Source organism: Spodoptera frugiperda, chromosome 28 (genome assembly GCF_023101765.2).
Source record: "Spodoptera frugiperda isolate SF20-4 chromosome 28, AGI-APGP_CSIRO_Sfru_2.0, whole genome shotgun sequence".
Classification (NCBI taxonomy): Eukaryota; Metazoa; Arthropoda; class Insecta; order Lepidoptera; family Noctuidae; genus Spodoptera; species Spodoptera frugiperda.
Genome location: NC_064239.1, coordinates 10,368,956 through 10,394,702, shown reverse-complemented (window position 1 = coordinate 10,394,702; position 25,747 = coordinate 10,368,956). Strand labels below are relative to the sequence as shown.

At 34.8% G+C, this 25,747-nt stretch overlaps 1 protein-coding gene across 2 annotated transcripts in view; it reads left to right on the top strand.

Annotated features, from left to right (window-relative positions):
• The first annotated feature begins 5,371 nt into the window (after nt 1-5,371).
• LOC118265521 (hemicentin-1) overlaps nt 5,372-25,747 on the top strand; it is a 57,272-nt gene continuing 36,896 nt past the window's right edge. Inside the window, exon 1 of one of the 2 annotated variants that reach the window (XM_050705910.1) lies at nt 5,372-5,835. The gene's annotated coding sequence lies outside the window, so the exon portion shown is untranslated. The remainder of the gene's footprint in view (nt 5,836-25,747) is intronic. The other variant, XM_035578436.2, reaches the window with a different exon arrangement.

The following is a 25,747-nucleotide window of genomic DNA, read 5'->3' as shown; positions in this document are numbered from 1 at the left end:
GCTACCGTCAGAACGATCGGCGGTGCCGTTAAAATCGCACGCTTGGATGTATTCCGTGACAGCGAGACGTAATACCTACCTGTATTGATACAGAACTAAAGTTTACTGGATGTGGCATTTGCAGCGTTATTTTATACGCCTGTCTCTGCATACTATGTTTTATTATAAAAATTCCGAAGATAAATTATTTTATAATTGATGGTTAACTACTTATTTTTATTACGAAACGCAGAGCTACGCGAGATGTGTGTTTTCTATTGTGGCTCATATACCAGCAGTCAAGAGGTTAATCCATAATATCTGGCAACCATACATAGAAATTATGTGTCATCTCGTGTCTATGTGTCAGACACCGGACAGAAATTAAGGAGTTCTACCACCACAATCCTTGCAAACTTCTTTAATTAGATTCTTCACATTCATATAATATCTAGCTACACAAGTACGTAGATTGAACGCCTCCTCATTTGGCCTTTCTGCCTACCAAAGGCAAAAAATTACGTTTGCGTATATGTTCGTCAACTCAGACTTAAAGAATCGCGAACAAGAAAAGGAAGCCAACTTTATACATATACAACAAAAATATTAAATTCGGGTCACCCACAAACGACCTTTTTGTAGTTTTTGTAATATGAAACCTGTAAATTTTAACGGAATATTGTTTACCAGATATCAGAAACCTTAAAACATTATAACTCCAAACTTTTACGGTTTAAAGGTCACATGAAAGTGAGCTCGAACATTTGAAAATAATTTATTACACGGTTTTGATAAATAGCCTCATTCAAAGTAAAAACATTGATAGCTGTAATTTATGGTTTAAATTAAAATACAGGCAAACACTCGATACGTACTATAATTTCATGTGTATGTAATTTTTTTATGAAAATTTGTATACCAGCTTCAGTCAGCCAACGGCTTTGCCTGCGTTCTTGTGAGATAAAAAGCATCGTATCACACGAGTCAGTGCATACTCTGCCTGTGCATCTAATTTCACCCTATCACCCAAGTCAGCGCATACCCTGTCTGTACACTAAATTTCATTAAAATCAGTTCAGTGGTTTCGGCGTTATTGACGTTAATCGTCATCCAAACAAATTTTCACATTTAAAATATTAAGTGTAATTTTATTAGAAACTAAAATTAATTTTGGTTAAATTTAAGAAATAATAAACCTTTAAATAAGTATTCCAAATGTATTGTATACTTATCCCTTTTTCGAATGCCAGAAATTTAGTTTGCCAATCTGAATCGAAATTTAATCAGTAGGTAAATATAGGTATATATCTCGTCTCATATTGTCATTTGGCAAATATTATCAACTACGAATTTTGAACTGGGAAGCCACATCCAGCTCATATAAGATCTACGTACAGAGCATTTCATATCGAGTCGCAGACGCGTCGGCATTTCCCGAACCTCCAGGGGCCTCTACGTGACGAGCTTTCACTCCTAAAATATTTGTACTATTCATCGGCACCGGTATTAAAATGTGTGCTATTCGAGCCAGTCTTTTTATCACATTTTATTTTTTTTCTAAGAGTCGGTTACCGGTATCTGTTACCGGCAAGGAGAGTTGTATATCTATGTTAAAAAGCGTTTTTTTGTTGGATTTCATTTTGTTTTGTTTAAGTATGAGTATTGAATCACTATGTAAGAAAGCCTGACCTGAAAAAACGAACCTCCTTACGTCCGTCCCAGCCATCGCGAGAGATACTCCGCGCTTCGGGGATCGCATGACGATCTCCGGCCACCGTAATTTCTAGTATGCGGACGGCGAGCAAGGGTAGCTCGCCACCCGACCGGAACCACACGCGCCATCAGACCATCACAGATGGGGCCCAGTAGGACTGCTGCCTGATCCGGTGCTGTGGACTACCTAGCGGGTTTACCATGCCCCGGCTCAAAAAGCAGGAATAGAAACAAAAAAAGCCTGACAATTTACTTAAAATAAAAATATCTTAACATCTATAGATTTTGAAAACAATCACATCAACCTGTTATTTGCATAAATTGTACAAAAAACCTATGTAATATAGAAATGAGCACATTGACAGCCACAAATTTTCAAACAATCACGGTAGTCTAAATAAACCTGCAACAACAGAAGCCTCATGAAAGTTTTGAATATAACATGATATGTATTTTCCTGTCTAAGGATCAAACACAACAGAACCTCAGAGAGATTCCCAATAGTCACGCTACTGACTCTAACCCACCAAGCCAGCATAACAACCATAATTTTATTAGACTATTTGACCTCAATTAGTACTCGCTTGAAGTTCAACGATGCCCACTGAACCTAAGCTGAGGCTTGGGTATGAAATGAATATGTAAAGGTCTCAATGGCCGTGTGGGTGTAATCAAATTCAGAATCATAAATCCTGGTATATTATTTTGGGGCTTCTACCCGTTTATCGAAGTGAAATAATACGGGAATAGGTCACTTGTAAAAGTATACAAATTGTAATAGTTTATAAAATTATAACTAGGATATTGGAACGGGTATACGGTAATGTAGGTGTCGCTTTTTATTGGAACAGTGAACAAAAACAATTGATTACGTATTATCTAAGCTGTGAAGATGCAAAGATGTAATAGCTAAGCCGTGAAGCTATGTGACCGTCTTCCCTAATACTAAGCTATGTAGCTGTGTGAGGAAGATGCGCAGCTCGAGTATACGATGTATCGATAGTAGGAAAGCCATATAGCACGCATCAAAGGCACGTGTATTTTTATGTAAAAAACATAGCTTAGCTGACTCTATTTTGCTATGCTAATACATACCATAGCACACACCAATGAATATGATTGGTGGAATTCAAACGCATCCACAGCAACGTAGCATAGCACATATCTAGTGGAAAAGTACTCTAACTCTCTCTCTTATTGGCACTCGATATACTTTTCTCCGAACCATATATTTGGTATATAGTATTATACATATACATAGGATTTATTAATTATCCTAATTGAGTCATTATTCCTAAAGTTGTCTCATACTATCTCCTCTATTCATTATTTTAATGCCAATAATCTTCTTATACATCTTACTTGAATAATGAAGTTAGTGACGATGTATTTCCTTACAATTTTCCTTGGCAACTGTGCGACTATCCATTGTCAATGTACCATTTCATGTCACTATTATTTCAGGCGCCTTGTTGTATAAAACAATATTGTTACAAGAAAGTCCATTGACTTAATAGAGGGTGATCCAAAAAGTTGACTTGTCTTACTTATTCAAGTACTTTCTTACACTGATGAATCATTTACTCAAGGTGTGTCTTGGGTTTCGATACAAGATTACGACATTTTATTTTGATTATTTTTTTTGACATTCTTTGACACGGCATAGCTTGAAACTACTAAATATTGCCATATCACGAGCGTAAGATAAACGTAAGATAAAACTGAAATGGCTAGTATTCAAATGTGTGCTCATCACTATAAGAAGTTAAATTTAATGTTAGCAGTATTGAGAGGTGAATTAAAGCCGTATGCAGTCACTTTTATGATTATTTTATGCTCACTGCAGTTTTCATTTGAAAAACTACTGAGTCATAAGAATGTCATTTACCTACTTATACTGTATACCATATATCACTTAATATTATGCCTCGGTGTGTCACGTCAAACAAATGTTGCTTCTCGTAACCATCTTTGAATCGAATCTGATAAAGACGGCATGCTAACTCACCCACCCTTGCAAGCCAAGGGTCAGCATATAGGGGCAGTAAGAAGTTAATGTACTGTCCTCCTAGTTTGTATGCCCCATACTGGCTAAACGAAAGATTTTCCGGACTCCCGACTATTGCTAAGAGCAACCGACGTCGAAAACAGGAAATCATATTTTCGAACTTGTGACAAGTTTAGCTTGCGGTCCGGACATGAACTCTGACGTCATTTTGATCCCCAAACAGTGTAATATTAGATAACGCTTGCAATATTGTTTAATATCTATCTACAAACTATTCCAATAGTGAGCTATTAGCTTGATAGTGAACGGCTGTGTTTAACCGAAGGTATTTCGGTGGGTGATTACAGTTTTGGTTATTCATTGATGAAACTTGGACTATTTGGACAGATTTAGGGCAAGTAATCAATGAATATTAATTTTGTTTTAAGATATTGCTATTATTTTATAATAAACTAAGATTGCTTTCGTAACTAGACAACAATAAATATTAAATTCATCAATCAAGTTTTCCGCAACTTCCATTGTTTATATTTCATGGGATGTAATACCACAAAATTTTCCTTATGCGCATTATTTCATCTACCTACCTATATTCCCGAGGTGAGTATGTGATTATCAGAAGTAAACATATTGTCTTTTCTGGGATCAAATACTTCTTGTACTCAAAACATGTAGTCGCAGCTTTTATATGTAGGTACAACTTTGTATAAACTTCTGAGCAAAAGAAAATTTAAATCAATTCCAAAACTGTTCTTTAAAAAAAACAAAACCAATCGCGAAGCATTGGATTTAAATCTGTGCAATAATAGTGGCTGGAGTGAAACGTGACTAGTGCGAAACTGAATGAACGAACAAAACCAGAACGCGACCGACGCTATGAACACAATTCATTCATAGTCTGTGAGCATCGTGAAAGCCCGCGCCGTCGATCGGCTTAACAGTGCTGTCAATTGCACAGTTATCAAAGAAACAAAACATAAACCCCAACAGTTTGCTTACAAACGAAACATGGACCCCGACTCTTGTTAATCTTCCACCAGACAATCATTATAAGTCCACCGAATAGTGAACCTACAATAACTCAATTACTGTCCCGCCCAAGGGTGAATGTACAAAAAACTCGTTACGAAATTCAAACGAATATTAAAATAGTCTAGGTAAACTTTGAGGTAAAAGATTACAAACACGGCTTGCAACTGTAGAATTTTAATCTCGATAAAAGGTGCCTACAACGAAATTTTTCAAAACCAAGTGTTGCTTTGAAACTCACGAAGGATACTAGATTTAATTGGAAACGTGAGCTTGTACAGACTTATTGAGAAAATCTTGTTAAATATTTTTTATGTGTTGTGTTACAAAGTAAAAACAGAGACATGAACAAAACAAAAACATCAAAGTGACAATCTCATTTTACTTTTATACCGTACTACACAAGTAGACCACACTTAAGATTAGACCCTCATCGCTCCATTTAAACAAAAAACAATACAAAGTACATTAATTAACACGAACCGGACCGAAATTTAATTACGGCGTGCGTAAGTTATGCTAATTCTTTAGCCGATTATAAGATTAAGTTGAGTGTGAATTACTGTCGTTCCTTATAAGAAAAAGGCGGGCTCGTTATCCCGCCTTGTTGTTCTTCGGGTGATTACATTGCGGGAGAATCCCTCGGCGCGTTTCTCGTACCTTCAACGGGCGGTCGGCGGTTTTGCAATTTAGTTGGAACGGGCTATGAGAAAAATTTGCGGCGAAGGCCGCGAAGCGCTTGCGCGCGGCAGTACGCGGCACGGCGGCCGCGGCACGGCAGCCCCGCAGTCAGCGGCGCGGCGCGACGCGATTAGTCTGCGCCGATACGCTTCTCCACGCTTCGAATAATCCCGCGCTCCCGCGCACCCCCCTCACGTCAAACTAACTAATTGATTTATACCCCCAAACATTACTAAGCGAACTTATACCAACTTTCTGTGCGACGCAATCTACAGTGCTGTGAACTTTTTTAATCGAACTACTCAAAGTTTATGACTTTTCAGTGTATTTAAGCTTGTAAAAGTTTTATTTTTCTATGTTTTTTTTAATGACGAAGCCGGACGGGCACCGATATGTCATAGTGAAATGACACTGGCTGAATGATGGTAAATATAACAGCACTCTTTGTTAATTTTGTGTATCATGCCGACTCACGGTGACAAAAATGAGCTAATGGATTCTTCTCTTACAAAATATTCGCAAATAAAATGGGAATTTAAAATATCTGCATCATTTATTATCACGTCACCAACACAATTTGTACGAATACATGAATAACTAATCAGTTATTTCGTCTTTTACATAATAATATAGCGAGTTCAGAGCAAGACTTCGTTACGCCGTGAATTTTAATATAAAATGATGTTACTAATGCTACGGTTGCCGGCAACTTTTTAATTTTGTAACTTAACGACTTTTTTGAATATTTTAACGTTTCGATGTTCGTCTTTTAATTAAAACGGATGCAGCAATATTACAAGTATTGCTGTGGTAAAATGTGTTATTGTAGAAATAGTTTTACTGGTGCTAACACATGACACTAATATTTTTTTATATAATATGTTTAATGGGCCGTAGTTTAGCCTTTAAATTAATTTTCAGCAAAAAATACAGTGTATTAAAACTAAATTATAACGAGAGCTTAAATCGGTGAAACACCTCTTTCACAACTGTTTACTCGGAAAACTAACTAACTAACGTGCTTTGTGTTATTTAAAAAAACTGCAACATCTTGATTACCATGATTTGTTAAATTATTTTAGTTGTATATTATCTATTATTATAATTATAACTTTGACTTTACAACATCTAAGTCACGAATTAGATAGTTGTAGTATAAAAAATGTATTCGATTATGTAAATACAAAAGATGTGATTAAAATACTAAGTCGATATTATTGTTAGACGTATTTTATCATGCTTTCAGAGTATGACATTTAATTTTTAATCGATGTCAGATTTTTTTATTGCGTAAATTATTTTAATATAAAAATATTTTTTTCAAAATCTTCTTAATTATTTAACTTGTATTTGCAAATAACATATTAAGGATGAAAAAAAATCGACGAATTATTTAAAAACTAAAACCAAATGGTAAAGAAAAAGCATCCACCTACCAATAGTCAAAAATTTAAAACACAGGTGCATCTACATTTATCTTAGATCAGTGGTTCCCAAACTTTTGTCGATCGAGAACCATTTTTGTTAGGTTAGGTTAGCCTCTAGCATGGCTTGAAACTAGTCGAGTTCCTCGTCAAAAAAATACGTGAGTAAGCCGATAACATAATAATCATTTTTCTTAAGCTAGGAACCACTATTACTTTTTTTATGTACACACATACGATTTTGTCCAGAGTCGTGAAGGTTCGTTCTCGTTCTCACAAAAATAGTAACTTTTAATTATTGAAATCAATTGACTTTCTTATTATTGACATAAATATTTGTGCGTTAACCATAGGTTTTATTAGGTGATATCTATCTAGTGTATCTTTCTTCTTTCGCCGACCATACATTATCTTCTGCGGACCACTAGCGGTACACGGATCACCGGTTTTGTCTGTTCGTCTGTGTGCTTAAATCTTTAAAATTACGTAATGGATTTTGATGCGGCTTTTATAATAGATAGAGTGATTCAAGAGGAAGGTTTACATGTATAATACATGCATAATATATCACCATTGCACCCATGCGAAGCTGGGGCAGGTCGCTAGTACTCTATAATATAGACTTGACCTGTGAACGACAATTCATTAGTCAAAATAAAAATAACAAAAACAATAAGACTTCGTTACTTTGTTCTCAGTACAAGTCTAGAGCTGGCTAATTGAGCAATCAACGGGCTCATTAAGACACTTCCTATTTCCGGCTCCTCGCCATTCCCAAAGGAATAATGTTTTCTCTCTTATTTATTTTTGTTATTTTATTATTATTTTACATTTCGGTCGTGACTTTTGCTCCGGCTGTAAGAGTAATGGCTATGTAGGTCAATGACGTAATTAATGCTTTATGTAGCCGCTTCAATGGATTTGATTTAGCGTTATTTGTTTTACGGAGAAACGTCTTATTTATTAAGAAGGTCGTCTTAACATAATCGTGTTCCTATTCATATATTTTTTCATTATGACTGCACGATTGTGCAACGTGTAGCGGGTTTGATTCCCGCACGGAGCAGCTATTTCTGTGTGTGTTTCGTGTATGTTTGTAAACGCACCCACGAGACAGGAAAAAAAATTTTTAAACGTGTGGGCAACGTTTCCTTAAAAAAAATATTATACGATTATTTCTATATTAATAGGTACTTAAACTACAAGTCACATCACAGAAATGATTTAGAGAAATGGTCTACGGAAAAAAAATGAAAAAGAAGAAACAGTTTTTTTTTTGGATTGAGAAGGTCAACGTTCTCGTTAAAGGAATACAATATAAATCACTTTCATATTATTCACGGTCGGTATGTGGAAATACTTTAGGGCGACGGTCGTCCTTGAAATATCGGAAGATTGTAGCCATACTTCTGTCGACCGCACTTCTTATATTTTTCTTATGTAAACGAACATAAAAGTTAACATTCATTGTAAAAATTGAATGTGCTTACATAGAAAGACATATTTGTAGGTTGCTGGGGTATATAGCTGTATGTTACATAGTGATCACGATGGCAGTTCTATTGTTATATGTCTAAACTACGGTCACGGTCTGTTCTATTGTTTTATTAAACTATGTCCAAAAAACTAATGAAATGTCGAACCAGTGAATTGGATGGAACGAAAAAATTCACACATATTTTATTTCCTACTTACAAATCGGATACAAATATGTCATGCTTATTCAAGTATACATATTATTATTAGAAGAGTGATAAGAGAGAGAGTTAGACTTTTAATCTCATAAAGAAATGTAATAAAATCATCAATAGAAAGTTAAACAAAATTTGACTGCACTATCAATTCCCGCACGGAGATCCGAAGTAACTCTTTGTGTGATCCACAAATTGTTACTTCGGGTCTAGGTGTCATGTGTATGTAAAATCGTATGTTTGGAAACACACCCACAACACAAAAAATAGTTCTAGTGTGGGGCAATGTTTTAAAAAAAAAAGCCCGTAGTCTTATTTATACCAGTCATAGTGACAGATCCCACAGCTACAAGACATAAACAAAATAAAAGCCACAAAATTGAGAAATATTAAAATGCGTTTAAAAATTGGAAATGACAACCAAGAAGCTATTTGTCGTTCTCTATTCGTAATTTTCCTATACAGTTCAGCAAAACTGGCTTCCAGCCAGGACTACAGAATATTCTGGAACGTATTTTTAAAATTTGCCTCGCATACTAAAATAGGATTTTTAAACTCGATAACACAGGGCCATAAAGTTTGGAGGTATACTGTTGCTTTATTTAAATGTACATATTTAAATATTAGAGCTTGGTATTGTTCGTAATATTAATTCTCTTTAAATAAGTGTAAGGAAATAGTTACATTGAATCGACTTTGGCAATGTCAAAATAATCCTTCAACATTGCAATAGCAACAAGAGGTTTTTTTGAGAGGGGAAAATCATCCAATTACTTATCCCGCCTTGGGCGAGGCGAGAGGGAGTATCAGACTCTTAATGACTAAAACCACCCCGTTCCATCTTCTGCTTTTCGAGCCGGAGCCCCGCTAGGTAGTCCGCAGCATCGGATCATAGCAAGAAAAGATAGGATTTGATATAGACACGAACAAGCACTCGAGTACTGATGAATCTAAGAAGCTGGTCCGGATCACTGGCTAGAGCCACAATAAGTATTATTATTGAGTTTTAGAGGCTTACATTTTCAGCCTAATTGGGTATATGTATCTACAATACAAATGTGAGACGTTTCCATTCTATTCCGATATTTCAACAACATCTATAGCATAACGTCAATGTTGGCCAGTTATTTACGAAACTAATGGCTGTCCACAAAGGTTTCCTTCATTGTGTGTCTGCTCAAAGCTACTGGCCATTAAGAATTACTTACTGGGTACTATCTATAAATACGTCTGTATCCTTTATTAAACTCCCAATGAATGGCTCTCTCCTAACAATAATATTTCGCCAAATAACAAACGAAAATACGAAATATTTTGTACACATTTACAAATACCCGCAGAAGAAAGAATTTTCCTATAAACGTTGTAACAAAATTGTATAAAGATTAGCTGAAAATTCAAGATTCCCTCCATTACCGAAATTAAACTTAATAAATATTAGCCATTTGGGTGCGACGGTAATTAAATTTAGCGCTTATACCTTCATTTATAAAGTCCATATTTACGTGTTAATTTTGTTTCATTTACATACTTTCGCGTAATTTTTACGGCTACACCCTCTGGCGATATTTTTAATTGATAAAATTTTTGGTTCAGGAACTCAGTTGACATAATTCAACTTGTTTTAATGACATATAATTTAGCTTTTTAAGGGTTTTTTACGTGGTTATAAAAGGACACCCTTTTATATATTTACGGTAACATAATAAACGGAATCGTTTGTTTTAAGTATCAACGTAACATACAAAGCCTTTGAATTGGGTGACACTCGTTAATTGTCTGTAAATAAAATACAAATGTCAATGAAAACGATATTTTTTTTAAATATCATGCAAGTTAAAATCGTATAACGTGAAATGTGTTAGCTACACGCTTGATAACTACTTTTTTATTTCGTAGCATAACCAGCTAATGCTGTTAAGTATGTCCATTTTTCAACAGCTCGTCACTGTCTATTGACTATGGGTCTACTCCATATAAGAGAGTTGGCAGATTAAAATATTGAGGTTTATCTGGGAGAGCTAATGCCCAGTCTCTGACAAATGTGTAGACCGTTAGTCGACTAACCCGCGGGAAGAGTTGGAGTGGTGACAAATGTATTAAGGACACTTAACAACTAAATTGTTATTTAAATTTGAACTTTATATCGTATGTCGTAATACACTATATATGCGGTATATCCGAACCGATACGGCTTTCAAACTTTCAAGAAAAGAGCATATTCCTTTTGAAAAGACCCGCAACTCGCCTATAGCTCCTCTGGTGTTGCCGGTGTCCATGGGCAGCGTTGATCGCTTACCATCAGATACCAGTCTGCTCGTTTGCGCTCTATTCCATAAAGAAATATATATATTTCATAACGTCAATACAAAAAGGTGGTAAGCGCGCTGCCAGTTCGCTTGCAGCCTTTTTGTATTGTTTCCAAAACAAAAAAGCGCCGTGCCGGAACCGAGCCGGAGCCGTGCTTGTTAAGGGTGTTATGACCTTTTCTTTTTAACATTTTTTGAGTGGATCCACCACACATAGAAAGTTAAAGTGTTTATAGATATATGAGGCTTCAGGAATTTGTGACCACCTCCCTGATTACCGAATTACTGCATATTAGTAAGGCAGAATGCTTCTTATACTGCTTAGACTGTATAAAGCATAGACTTTAAATTCCATCGTCACCACATGACCATCCATTTAGTATGTTCCTTTTCAAACATCAACCTACTCTTTTGGGAAAACTGGTGTGATATAATATTACTACGTACATTACAATATTCCGTGTCTTAAATTTTATATTCTGAGTTCGCTTCAAAATGTTTTCTCCAAAGTGAAATTACATTCTTTGTCAAGCTTCATAGTACACAGGGGGCGTCTTGACAACTCATACAAAATGTCACGTTTGTATTCCCTCAAGTAGAAATAGACAGTGAAGTAATGGAACACCCACGTTCGCTGGTAATAAGTCCCGTGAGTACATGTATAAAGCTATTTATTGACCTAAATCAAACACGAATCCAGATTCCGGGATATACTGGAAGTTGCGAATCTGGTTATATTTCCGATCCGGGTGTTGGAGGAAAAAGATTCTAATTTTGTCTGTTTTTTGTTGGATACAAGCTTACACTAGATTGTGCCGTCTGTAAGCCTATTGGGGTAATACAGTCTTAGATTGAACCGATAATCAGCGTCCCGAATCTCTATCATATTAAAAATCATTCTGTAGGTACTACCAGAAAGCAAAGCGATTGGCAAACGCCGTAGTTATAATTAGAAAAAAAAAACAGTGTAAAAATTCTCCAAACAAACTTCTCTCGTTGCAGCAATATGTAGTTATTAACTGACCTAATTTTCAAACCTACTTTTCGAACTTGAAATATTTTAATATTGCTCTTAATTAGCAGTGTAGCTCCAACTAACTAGCGAAATTCATGTTCGAGGTTTCTCGTTCCAATATCTATTGCCTATCACTAGTTACAGATGCGTTTGACGCCCCATAAATTATCCTGATTACAGCACAAACTGTTAATATAGAGAGGTATGCCTCAGAATATTGTTTGACGGGCACCCAATATACGGCGCAAATTATTGGTTCCAGGAACGTGATTTTATCCGTATTAATTTAACGTGTATTTGTGTCTAATGTAGTGCTCATGTTTGATTATTAATTTTGAAATGTATTTGTAAGTACTTAGGTATCTATTTACAATATTAGGTACAAATTCCTGTAACCATTATCTTTAGCCTATTTCTGTCCACTGCTGGGCAACAACCTTTTCAGTGGTGTACTAACCACTGACCACTGACCACTGAGCTCAGCTTTGTGCATTCAATAAAATAATAATATTATAATAAACACATTATTATTAACCAATTAAAACAAAACGGCAGTATTTTTAACCGACTTCAAAAGAGGAGGTTCTCTGTTAGACCTTTATGTATGTATGGATGTATGTTTGTACACGATTATTTCGAGTTTGGCCGAATCAATTTTTGTATATTTGTGCGCGTTTATCTCACGAATGACTAAACCAATTTTGATGCGGTTTTCAGTAATGTTTTTGTTACACTTAGGAGGAGGTTTTAGTATATTTACTGATCAAAAAAAGGAAGTAAACGTCCATTTTTTAAACGCACGCAACACTAATAAAAAACATAAACATTTATATATAACATAAGCTTATTTAATAACAAAAAAAAGCAATAGCAATTCCTTATTTATTTACTATACTCTTAACAGCACTACAACTTTTCCATTACACCGTCCATCAAATGCGGCAAAATACTCTCAAAAGCTGGTTAACCTAATCGCTCACTCATCTGAGATAATCGATTCGCCTTCTACCCTTAACCGATGCACAACTTTTTGCTATACCGACTGATACATCAATCAGACCCCATGTTTGTCAAAATTATTTATGATGACGTATAGAGTACATGTGGATATAGGAGCGGCAACAATGAATAAAGGGGAGTATGGAAAAATGTTTTTAAATCATGCTTTTGTTAAAAGGCAGACGTGTGGAAGGTTGAAATTGGTATACCATTATATATTTATTTTGATATGAGATTACAATATCAAATTGTTTGTTATTCAAAAGTAAATAACAGCATAATTAAAGCAGTTATTGAGCATTCAAGTCCAAAATAATCCTACTAATATTATAAATGCGAAAGTTTGTATGTTTGTTTGTTATTCCTTTACGTCAAAAACGGCTAAAGAGGTCGAGATAAAAGATATAAGGATATAAGGGAATATAATTTGGAATAACCCATAGGCCACCTTTTATCTCAGGGGAATGTAGAAGCGAGTGACAAATAAAAATAATAGCCGAAATAAAACAACATTTACTATTACAAGTAAAGGAATTACCTACGAATTTCTGTCATAATTCCATGCTCAAAATAACTTCTCATTAGACTCGCATTAACTATGATATAATTCACACGAAATGTCTCTTCAAATAACATGATAACAATGACAAAATAATTGATAAACATAATATAGGAGGCAACAATGATGGAGCTATTATTGCTAATCACATGCCGTAGAGTGAGTGACCGATCCTTATCATCCAATCCTCACTTCCTCGGTAATGATACCTTTGATAAGGGAAAATCACGCCATTGTGAACTGATTGGTCTGTATCCTCACATGGACAATGGACAGTTGATATAAAATATATTGTATTAAAGATTCACTGTAAGCTTTTTGTTTTTTGTTCTCTTCTAATAATATGTTATGATTTATTTCGTTACGGGATCCATGATAGTTATTTATGTCCCTGTAACGCTATGGACTTCAGTGTTCTGGTGTTTTTTACTGTAGATCCTAGCTTACAGGAGATTTTTTTTATGGTAAACGAGCAGACAGATCACATGATGTTAAGCAATCGCCGCCGCCCAAAAACACTTAAAACACCAGAGGCGTTACAAGTGCTTTGCCGGCCTTTTGGGGGTTAGGAATTTAAGAGTTGTTAGGGAATCGGGGTTTGGGAAGATTGTGAGGGGGGTAATTGGGCCTCCGGTAACCTCACTCACACAACGAAACACAACGCATGCGTTTTTTCACGTCCGTTTATTGTGAGGCCGTGGTCACTCTGGTCGAGCCGGTCCATTCGTGCCGAAGCATATGGCTCTCCCATACATATTTAATTAACTAGTACCAATAAATGGTCTTTAGGAGTAGTTTTAAATTCCTAAATGTGCGACAGTAAGTCCTAAAGCCTAGATGGCAGTTGCTATACTTAAACACTAACCCCACCCACGCTACGTCTACTCTAACTTACAAACTTGGAAAAAGGCCAAAAGAAAAAGACACTTGAGATAAGCACGCGCTTTTATTGGCTGTAAGGGTAGGCAGAATTGTGTTGGTGTAAATTTTCTTTATGTTAAATTTCATTACGCCTTACATTTGAAGTGTTTAGTTATTATTCTTTCTTTAACCCACACAAAAAAGTCGCCTACGATACTAAAATGTACATGAATATTACTATTAAATTGTCTTACTGATTTACTGTCTGCGGCTTTTCTAGTGTGGTCAGAGGGAACAACCACTCTCTAGTCTACTATCTCCTAAAAAAACGTAAAATAATAAAGTTCTCAGTTTAACTTGTATGTATGCGATTATCTCGCGTTTCCTGAACTGATTTCAATGCGTTTTGATCATAGTATTTTTCAGAATAAGGAGAAAGCTTTAGGTATAAATAAAATAAATAAGAAATAACCCAATTAAAAAAATTAAGAAAGTTTTAGTGTGAAGACTTTAACAAACCGATCTTACCGCCGTACTCAGAGTAATTCAAGGGTTACGTAACCCAGTCCTTAGCGATGGTTTTCAGAACAAAATCGTTACTAAGTAATAGTTTGATTAATCAATTAACGTCCCTAAGTACGGCATTCATCAGAATTTTATTCAAAGAAAATTATCCTACATCACATTCCATAACCCATTACAACTAAATACCAATATTATAAACGTCTTATATCAGATTTATCATCAACTATTCTCTGAGTACACCTCAGTTTGACATTTAATTAAATGCCGCCTACTACAAAGAGGCAAATATTTGTTTCAAAACTAATAACATTCGAATACCAAACACATAATACTCTTAATCACCCTTATTTAACGCGATCAACACTTCATAATCCCGTTCTCCATATCCTTGTTTAATCCTCGGGAATTTATACAACGTGTAACAAAAAGGGGGTATACATATCAAGTACACGGCTTCTAGATAACATAACAAACGATACGGGAAGGGTTTTTTAAATTCATGTTTTCATGGTACCAAGTTATGATTTTTTCAAATCGCGCCACCGTGTTTTTCAAAATTAGGTAGACAGGTACTAGGCGATCAGATTGACAGAAGAAATGTTTCGTAATACTCGCGAGTGATCCCTGTAGTGTTGTGACATGTTTGTATGATTTAAAATCAAGAAAAATGCGATACCAAGTATTTGGTACAAAAATTTTTTTAATCGTATTTTAAGCTGAAACTTCGTGTAGAGACTCTATTTAACCTGTATTCATCAGCCCTTCTTGATGTATATGGGTATTTTGTTACACGTTGTATTTATGTTTAAGTTCATTAGCTGTTGTTTGTTCCATGGCTTGCAATACCTGATGTAATGTCTACTTTTATTTTTGTATGTTTTATTCTGATTCAAGATTCATACTGAGAAAAATTTGAAAATCCGTAAAATGCCCAACGGTAGTTTAAAAGACCCGGGAATCTAACCCGAGTTCCCTTGCCTGGCAGTCGCACTTGCGACCACTCGACCAACGAGGCAGTCGGAGCCTGGAAGAGTGTCCGGTATATGGCAATAGGCTCACAAATCATAGGTAATAGGGGTATTACATGGGACTTGTAATGCAAATAGTGAAAAGTTACACCTTCGGGGATAAAAAGGTGTGAAGATACAATTTAAGATTCGTATTACTAGGAACTGTGTTTGGGAAAAAGAGCTGTGTAAAAGATTGATAAAAAGTGGGACTACTGCAGGTATATTAGACGCTAAGTAGTTGATAAATTTCGTATAAAGTACGTATATAACTAATTTGACAAATTATTAGATTGGTGCGTTAAATTGCTTCCCGATTGAGTAATTACCAAGTGTATCTTGACACCGCAGATCGTTAGTTCAAGGCTACTGATATCGGGTTACTTGAAACTATATTAAGAAGCTCAGCTTACGTCCAAAGTACTAATTACACAATAATTCACTAAAAACAAAGTCTTCAGAATATTACGTAAAAGAAACATACTTAAGTTGGTTACAAACCGAAAAGTAAGATAAGAATGCAAATCTTTATTTTGCGAAGGTAAATGAATATAAGGAAATAAAGGGCAAGCAACCACGGGCCGGAAAACTTAACAAGTGACAGCTTTCTCGGGGTTCGGACCTGACAAGGGTCAAGAGAACCGTTCGTTGGATGCAAGCCCCTCAAAATCTCCCCAAAGTAATCCATAACTTACGTTCAACAGTCTACACGAAAGGGCGAAAATCATTACAGCTAAACAAAGAGATTAGATCCCATATCACGTCCACTGGATTCCTTGTAATGGAAAGAAAATAATAAAATAAAAACGTCTCCGAATTTGGTGTTAAGTCACATCACTACTGATCCACTTCCCGCGAGATGAATGTATTAATATTCGTCCTCCGTCACCCCAGGGGATAAACGAAAAAGTTTGTCACAGAAAAAAATATATATATATTAAAATAAAAAATACGAACCTAGCAACTATAATATTAATAAATTCATTTCACGTCCAATACATACGTCCCGACACAGACATCAGTGTGGGGAATTTCAACAAGGTATTCTGTATAATGTTGTTACAAGAGAGGGACCGATTAATCGGGTTTCGGGTTCGAATTCGCCTTCCGTGTATTTTTGTGGTATATTGACGAAGGGCAGGGTTCATGGGATAACGAAACTAAGACACACATACATTTAAAGAACAAGTCTATTTATTTGATGAAGCCTAAAGCTCTCTCGAAATACTTTTTCGTTTTCTACTTAATATAGGTCAAAGAAAAAATAAACACAATAAACATCGTTCGTGCTATTTCGGTGATACATCATTTTTTGCGTCCTAAATTACATTTCCAGCATTACTGCGTACATACAGAACAGAGAAAATATAATTCTAAAAACTACGAGAAATTAGGCCGAATGAGCACATCCAAGCGAAAAAGTCTCGACCAATTTTACGCAAAAAACAAATGCATAACTCTTGCCAACGATTTCTGTCGGAAAAATAACAAGAGTATCCGAACATCGTCCTCGGCTAAAACGATGAAAAGGCCAAAGATTCGACGCTGGCCGAAAAATTGCCCTCGTCCGGACTCGAACGGTTACATATAGAAGTATTATCGGGGGCCCCCTGCCAAGCAAGATTTTATGTTGCTTGATCGTTTGCCCGATATTTCTAATATAGCCTAGCTTTTGTTTCACTCTGCCTGGGTTCCAGTATTACTCAGCGGAATGGTGCTGTGGAGAATTATTACTCATCACTTTGTAACTTTGACATTTGTGACAAAACAATACTCTGTTATTAATTCGCTATTCAGTCTAGTATTGTTCTAGTTTGTTACCATCCAAGGCACTACTTATAAAGGATCTTCATCGTTTGAAGATCCTTTATAAGTAGTTGTATGATGACCAACCAACTAACCGACGAAAATATATTACAATATTGTTCTAGACTAACAATGAAAAACGAAAAATTAAACATCTAACAAAAGCAGTACCGAGAAAAAAGCAGAGATCGGTAAACGATCGTAATCCTCGAACCTTTCAAACTCGATTTTTCTAATCATTCGATCAAATGTTTGTTCGAATAATATTGTGATAAACTCGTCGCCCTATTCCTTAGAGGAACATTATTTAATCATTAAAGAGTTTTTATTTATCTTTTTGACAAGTTACTATCTTCGAAGAAATGTTTTAAATGAATAGGAATATTTCAAAAGATATTAGATTCTAGTGTAATTTAATAGTTCGTAGAAAACAATACAGACCCGAAAACGGTCAGCGTCTTAACATTATTATTATATTTTTTCCCTTTATAAGTCAGTAACAGAGAAAATACAATAAGGGGTCTCGAATAATTAAATACATCAGTCGGGGCATTCACTGTTGTGGTGAAAATAATCTCTTTGGTTATTTGATTCCATCGATAGTCTTATAGATGTGATCTGTTGTGCGCTTACTTCTAATTGGATTATTGTATTAAGCTTCTTTGTCATATTACTTAACAAAGAAATTGGTTATTTCGATTCTTATTCGACAACTAATTATAGTCTACAAACGACTAATTTGTTTGAAAGATTTTCTGCTTTCTGCTTGGTTTCCTACGTACTATTTCATTTTATTTCAATTTAATTTTGTAGGGATCCTTTTTGATTTTTATATTTATTTATTTTTGTGGTACGTCAACTCTATTGTACCATCTTAGTTTTAATTAATAATGAATTATGATGTTATCGGCTTAATCACGTGACTGTTTGACGATGAATTGGACTAGTTTCAAATCATGCAAGAGGCTCATATTCATAAGCAGCATACCGCGACACACGACGCAGCAATTGTCACGTGAGTAAGTCGATTACATAATAATTAATTTAGTATGTCTCACGAAAGTTATAATAAAAACTTAGTTGTTTGGTCCTTGAATTGAGCTCTGTAAGCTTAATGTATGATCTATATCACGCCTCCTTTCCTATGTTACCATTTAAATATAGCAAGCGGTATCCTCCAAATAGGTTTCTGTTGAGTAAGAATTCTTTGTTATGCTATACGTGTACGAAAATTCGCTGAATGCTTAAAGTACTTACTCGACCTCCAACGAAATTCCTATATTCCTACATTTTTCCTGATAAACGGAGAAAATCCTGAGCGGATGAAATCTATACCTAGCGGACCCAAGTTTGGACCGCTCAATACTGTTAACATAGGGAAATTCTTGAATATCCTTGACTGGTACAGTTACGACCAAAAATATATAGTATTTTTATTGGTTCTAAAATAGAATTTTACATCGTGTATGCCAACAAATCGTTTTACAAAATTGACTGCGAAGAACTTGTAAAAATGTTAGTCAAAGTTTCAACTGTATTAAATGTTAAATACCAACATAACAGGTAATCACCCTAAGGATACTTAGTTTCGACTGTAGGACTTATAGACATCATGGTATAATAAAATTTATATAAACAAAGGACAAGGCGCCACCCGTATATGGTTGATATTCCACCAATTCGCACGAAGCGTTTTGCTTCGAGTTTCCTTGTGCGAACCGCTAAAGAATGGAACTCCTTGCTGGAGTCGGTGTTTTCTGCAAAAAACAACTCATAAGTAGGCGTGCTCCATCGTCGGCCACATCATCGCTTACCACCAGGCGAGATGGTGGCCAAACGCCATCATATTAAGTATAAAAAAGAAATAGGTACATGCACAGCAGGTATTCACCCTAACGCTATTTAGTTTCAACTGTACAAAGATTTAATTTTCTTGTCTGTACATTATTAAATGTGTTTCATTAGATAGGACCGAAATGGATAGGAGTAATGTCCTAAGTTGATGGTATAATAAAATTTATATATAGAAATTTTATAACAAAGAAGATAGAGTAACATACTGTAGGTACATATAATATATGTAAATTCTATTCGTTACTCTACTCTTCAATATGCACTCTCGGTAGCAAAGTATGTAAGCGAAGGAATTCCATTCTGAAGACTGTATGTAGTATAAACGGGATTTTGAAGTACCTTTGCGAGTTCAAGTATTCACGTACTTTAAATATACGTGGTCAGTCCACTAGAGCTACTAGTGTCCCTTCTAAGAAACTCATAGTAGATTTCACAGAATATGTTCTGTAAAATGTAGGTACTATAAGTTTATGTATATGTATTTATTAATGTCATTCGTCAGATTTTCACTTGCAATATTTTAGATAGATTGCCACTGCCCCAGTGACAGTGGTAAGGACGAGTACTTTGACGCCTAGTGGAGAGAATTTTTATTTTATTTTTCATCGTTTGGACCTACTTGTGGAAACTTGCAATTGGCCTTCTTTCAATATTTCTCAAAACTATCTGTATCCTAGCTGTTTTCCGAAAAAAATAAAATAAAATGAAATTTTTGTTTTAATTTATAGTAAGTTGTACATATTTATTTATTTATTACTTAATTAAGTTTACATTTTAGATTTAAATAATTTGAATCAAACATAGCTTTCTAGAAAGTTCTATCAATCTACTTCTGTCTTAGTACACTGTCACTATCACATCCAGATTCTGTAGAAATTGCGTATTTAATACATAATGACTATCTACGAGACCTATGTATGTATTTCTAGCTCCACTAGAATAGCTTTAAGTATTAATCTACATAGAATACAGTCTCAAGATGTTTACCTTTCTAAAACTAACTATAGTACACTTTGATCTTAAAAGCAGTTACTTGATATTATGAAAACAATGAAATGTCATACGGCAGCGGTATCGTTTAAATTCTTCAGTAAGTACCGCAATTTTAGCAAAGTAAACCGATATCTTTTCGCTCCAATAAATACGTGCTATTTCTTACTATTAGCCGCGAGGATATTATTACGTAGCTTCAAGCTAATAATTCAGTGAATTCATTAATTTATTCACAGCTTCTCGCCCTTGAGAGTATTGATTATATAATCAAAAACAAAAGACGAATTGTTCTGTTTCAATTAGATGTGTTTGTTTTTGTATAATCGATGTCTTATCTCATTACTTATAATTGTTTCCTTTATGATACATATGTGATAGTTATAATTAGTATGTATGTAACTAAGTAACACATAATGATACAATTCTTCTTCTTTTGGATGGGTAGTCACAAGAGCAATTACCGGTCCCAACAATGATACTTATCTCAGGATTCAAAATATACCTCTTACATTTAGAAATACTTACGTGGTCTTACTTATTCTATCATATATATTTCTACATAAACTGCCTCGTTGGTCAAGTGGTCGTTAGTGTGACTGTCGGGCAAGGTGTCTGGAGTTAGATTTCCGGGTCAGGCAAAGTATTGCTGAGCTATTTTCGGTTTTTCTAAATATGCCCGATATATGCCAATAAGTTCACCCCCTATTACATGGAACTTACAATATACATTGTGAAAAGTGCGTGTACATTGTATAGTGTCATAATGTGCACCTCTGCCTACACCTTCGGGGATAAAAGGCGTGACGATATATATACTATCAAAAAACCTATAACGTGATATTTACGTTCAAGATTAATTCAAACAAAATACACTTACAATTACAAATACGAAGATAATTTGAAATTCTAACAATCAATTTCGTATGAGTACAAAAACTATTCTATTTTGTTGCCAACGAGGTTGATAACCTCTTTGTTATCAGACCTTTATTTGTTCAGGACTATGTCTAGTGCTAAATGCCGAGACTTCGTCAAAGACAAAAGTTGACGGCCAAAGTTTTCGCTTCAATTTTATCTAGGTAATTCCATAACAAACAAAGACTCCCCCAATTTCTAAAACAAACAGATCAGTAGCCAAACAATGGCAAGTAATTATTAAGAAATTAAACTTAAATTCAGAAAACATTTTGATTTAACTACCTCCATTTCATAAGTTAGTTCTGACTTGCTACTGGACTTTTTTGGAATTTATTTGATTTAGAAAACTTAGTATACTTAATAACGGAAAGATTTGAGTTAAGTATGGCCAATTAAAGTACGTATTAAGGCTAATTGGACCTTATTTGGCGTGCTAGAAAGTTATTTTTCAGCTAATTACATGAACTGAAAATTACATGTTATTTTTTATTACTTATTTGATTCGTTTCAATTTGTTTAGTCCTATTTTTGTAGCGCATTCAATTAATGATTTACAGAAATAGAGCTCTAAGGGTTGTGACTTTCTATTAATGATCTTTTAATATGCCATATAATGAAAATACCCTGTAGCACATACATTCAAAACGAAACATGTCTGGAACAACAATTTGCGGATTATCGAATAATTTGCAGGTATACTAAGATTGATTCCGTGCAAAGTCAAACCCGCGACATGTTATGCAAAAGCTGGTATCCCAGCCTCTGTGCCAACCGTACCGTCGTATATAATCCAGCTTCAGTTTTTGTGTCAAGAACATGTCGTAAAAGGCGAACATAAATAAAACCCAAATGGCATCAATCAATAACTTCTTATAAATTCGAAACGGCGTTCGATCATTAACTCGCGTCTAGCATTGAGACAAACCATAAATTATTTTCTCCGGCGATAAAATCTAACTTACGTAATGACAGGTTAGAAATTATATTTAGAAGTAAAAGATGAATTATTTAAGCTCGCTAAGTGATGGATCTTGCTTTTGTTATTAACTTAATGGATGTTCCAAATTACCTTAAGGTAAAAAATTAAAGCTAATGCTTTAAATTATTTTTGTATGTGCAAATTTTATTACAAAAATCAACAGTAAGATATTGTGTCTAGAAGAAAATTACACATTTTTAGTGACAAATTAGTTAAAACTTAAGCACAATTCAGTCAACATTATCGTTTCTAAATGAACAATTAACTCACATTTTGTCTAAAAAATATTACGTGAATGATTCTCCAGAGAATCAGAGACTTTCCAAAACAAATAGTTTTATAAAAACACTTGACAAATAAAACAACAGAATGAAAACGACGGAACTGATATCTATCTATTCTAGTCTTGTGTCTATTCTAATCTAAAGTCTACACGATGCGATAACCTCAATGATATACAGCCGAAGCCACAGTATTGACAGGCAGTCCTACATCTAAATTCAGGCCTAGACAAGGATAAAAAAAATTCTTACTTCACGCACTGTTATATTTGCTACATTTGCCTCGTACGTATCGATCGATGAAACCAAATTTTTCCTTACGCAATACGGTTTTGGTTCGAGTATAATATAGCTGGTTGGTCAGTTTTTTTGAAGATTTCAAAATGAAGTCATTTTAATGAGAATACTCAAGAGATTTTATGGAGTTGCGTTGAATGACGTCATTGATATTTTCTGTACCTACTACAAACAGTTTTCAATACAAAATGATTAAACCTAAATGAATTAAAAACCCACAAAACAATGACAATCAGCCCAACACAGGTTCGCGGTACTTTATTAATTACTCCACATGCGTATTACTCACTCGAACCGACTACCACATAGTTAAAAAAGGGCTTGCCGAATGACGTAACGTTGCCTGACTCGTCCCAAAAACACGCCAAATTCTTCCGCAGCCGTGACACAATAATCATGTACGAAACTAACACATATCGCAGTCCTTTTTATCTGTTCACAAAGAAGTTCTTTGTCCCCTCGTATCATTACGTTCCTGTGCTAAATTGAATAAAAGCCGGACACACGGGCATTCGTTGTTAACCCGAGATCGTTCAGCAAATGACTTACAATGGACTCGATTGTGTCTGAATGAGGTGATTTGTGTTGGATCACAGGTGAATGTTGAGCCCAAAGGTCAATTTGGTACTTTTTGTGAACGTTAGCACTTATTGAGATAAAAGATTTATTTGCCAGATAAAGTTGCGTTGGGGTTAAATGCCAGATTTGATTATTTTCTTCATTTTGCGATTCGACGCGATAGCCAAGTGGCGAAAGCAATTTTCATGAGAAAGGTCATTCTAGAAAGACATTCTATCTCTCTCTATTTATTTTTGACTCACAATAACACATGATACCATCGTTGGTTATACAAACATACCATAACAAATGTTTCACAGTAATTTTCCATACTCAAGAAAATATCAAATTAAGTACAATGTTGACGTGATTCAATTTGAGTTCATATTAACATAATTATAATAACAACTTTGTTCTAAATTGCTGTACTTACTTGCAAATTATATTGTAATCACATTAAAGGTACTATTTTAGTATAATGCTATAGCTTCAAGTAAATTGAAATTTTAAAACGCTAATGTAAATGCGATAGAGTTTTCGTTGGTATAAGAAAGAGGCGAAGAGCCAGCTCAATGTAAATCCTATAATATTACTTCTCTCCTCGCCAACAAGATTATCCTTTCAATGTACTTTCAACCCTTCCAAAGAAATTCGGTCAGTCTTTTTATACTTTATATTTCTAAAGATGTCCTTTTTTGTGAGGCTTTCGTCGTCCCTACATTATAGGCTATAATATTATAATTACATCTGCTACTGATTGTTGGATCATTGTAAACATTTATACGCTTCAAATTACTTTTGAACAAAAATGATCTAGTCTAATTGAACTCATTTGTATTTATTCAATCGATAACAGCAACAGCCCAAGGCAGTCCACTGCTGGACTTTGGAGCTTCTTGATGATGGTTCAGAGACCAGATTCAGATTCGTAGCGTGTTTGACCTTGGCAAATGTACTGTCTTGAGTAAGATACTCGAAGGGGTTAATAAAAGAGTTTCTAATATTAACTTTGTATTTATGCTCCGGAGCTGCAGAGTGCCTAGCGGGTTACCAGGGCTCAGGCACGAAAAGCAGGAGTAGAGGTAGCAAGTGAGGTGGTTTTAAGTCAGTCTGCCACTCCCACTAGCCTCACACAAAGCTGAGAAGAGATTGGCCAATTTTCTCCTGCAAAAAAAATGTATTTACGCTATTAAATCATTGATCTGTACAATTTAAGCCTCAACCAATGACGTATAAAAATATTTAACCGTAAAATCCACATAATTATTTCCCATACAACGTGGCAATGCGGCCAGTCTTCTGGGAACGTTCCCCAATGACAGCGATGCGGACGAGTACTTCGACGCCTAACCACACCTAACCACGCCTATTGCCTTTATTTTAGTTTTAAGTTAGTTTTTATTCCTTATTTTTTGGTATTTTTAAGTTGTAAATAATGTGTTAGTTTAGATTAATAATTATTCCTAGCTAATTAAATGTTTAATAAAATGGAAAAAAAATATTTCCCTAAAAAATAATTAATTCACAAATACGCCGCTGACTACCGTACGTACAATCATAACAACATAATAATTCGTTTTGGTCATTTCCATTAGTTTATTATTCGGTCGCTCAAATATTTCAATTAATTACTATAATTCGACCAACACATTTTCATTTGTTTACAATTCTCCTCGTAATTTGAAATGACTGTTTGCCGCACCTATTTTAGCTTTTTCCATTTATCCAATATTGTCCAATGCTACTTCGGGGAATCAAATCGTTTTGAACACGCTTTTATTTGATGTCATATTATTGTGTTTGCCTTAAAAAAATTATAAACAACATTGCCCCAACACTTGGATTTTCTCCTGTGTCGTGGGTGAGTTTACAAACATACAATTTCACATACACACACTCAAAACCATTTTTATTTTAATAACACGTCACATAAATAAATACATGAATAATAATAACTAATATGAATAATAATAACTAATAAACACAATTAACTAAACGAAGTATAACGTATGACAATATTAATTATTTATTCATCTTTTGGTGTCTGTGAAAACGTTTCACTATTGTATTCAACGACTTTTTTTACATGTTCACCTCAATTAAAGGTTTGAGTTAAAATATGGCATGTAAAGTAATTGTATTTTATTTATTAAAGTGTCCATACGTACTGAACGTGGGTGTATGTTGAGGAGCTCTCCCACTTACATATTTTAATACTGTATTCAACGTACATAAAGACAGGTTTATTATTCCAGACGAGT